The sequence below is a fragment of the Pezoporus wallicus genome, unplaced genomic scaffold (assembly GCF_028554395.1).
Source record: "Pezoporus wallicus isolate ANWC-B61680 ecotype Strahan unplaced genomic scaffold, APGP_CSIRO_Pwel_v1 contig_8791, whole genome shotgun sequence".
Classification (NCBI taxonomy): Eukaryota; Metazoa; Chordata; class Aves; order Psittaciformes; family Psittacidae; genus Pezoporus; species Pezoporus wallicus.
Window position 1 is genome coordinate 1,498,636 of NW_026635603.1, and position 1,086 is coordinate 1,499,721.

General features: G+C 50.2%; 1 long non-coding RNA gene across 1 annotated transcript; it reads left to right on the top strand.

Annotated features, from left to right (window-relative positions):
• The first annotated feature begins 377 nt into the window (after nucleotides 1-377).
• On the top strand, nucleotides 378-827 carry LOC130592562 (uncharacterized). Its single transcript, XR_008970573.1, has 2 exons — nucleotides 378-482; nucleotides 656-827. It is a non-coding gene; the product is annotated as an uncharacterized LOC130592562 (long non-coding RNA).
• Nucleotides 828-1,086: the final 259 nt, after the last annotated feature.

The window sequence follows — 1,086 nt, forward strand, 5'->3', positions numbered from 1 at the left end:
TTTGCTCTAGGGGGAGAAAAGAATGGTTCCTAATACTCTACTACTCGGCATGCTTGGTTTGAAGCAAATGGAGGTGAAGGATTGATCTACAGGCCACATGGAAAAGCAAGAGAAGTGTGCAAGTGGGGGAGCCAGCGCTTTTGACACTGGTGCCTCACCACTGGCCCTTTCTAGGGCTTCCTTGGTAAGTCAGCTTGTTGAAACTGCTGCCCACCAGCTTGCTGCTTTGATCACAGCCAACTGCTTCCCTCAGTGCCCATTGCTACCTCTGCTATCATGGTGCAGGGGAGGTGTGGGTGCACCTAACTATCAAGAGGGATAGAGGTGCCTATGGGGTACCAGCATCTCTAGCTCGGCCATGCTGTGCCTTCCTCCCCCCCCCCCCAAACTTGGGGTGCAGCAACCTCCCCATCACACCACTGGCTTCTTCCCATTGTCCAAACCCATGAATCCCTGCATCCTTTTGGCTGGGATAGGAAGTGGTCCTTCCTGAGCCCTGGCTGCAGGCACTGGCACTGTGCAGACCTGGTTTCTGAGAGCTGAGGCTCTGCCTTCCCTGCCAGCACCATGCATGCTTCTGCACTGGCAGCAGTTGGCAAGCCATGGAAGATGGATCAGCATGATTTGCTTTTCATTTCTGCGTTATCTTGTGCAGCTGTCCTGGAAAGGGTTGGAAACCAGCTCTGGAAAAGGATGCAGTAGTTTTCATTAAAGCGTTCTGCTGTGCCCTGAATTATTTATAAGCATCAGGATGTAAGGACATCATGTTCACCCTCCAGCACTGAGAAAGGCTGCAAATAATCTAATAAATTACTCATGCAAACTTATACTTTGAGTAAGTTTGTTTGCAAGTTTTGAGACTTAAAAGGGAGGAAATACCAGAAATAAGGCTGCTGCTTAGTATTTTGTATGTCAGGTGGTTGGTTTGGTCAGGCAGTTGGGCCAGATGATCACTGTAGGTCCCTTCCAACTGAAATATCCTGTTTTATGTTCCTGATGGCACAGCACAAGTGTCACGGATTTGCTTCCCACCCCTGCCCTGCTTGCTCCCACCACCTTTCACTGCAACTGGTGCTGCTCAGGGGA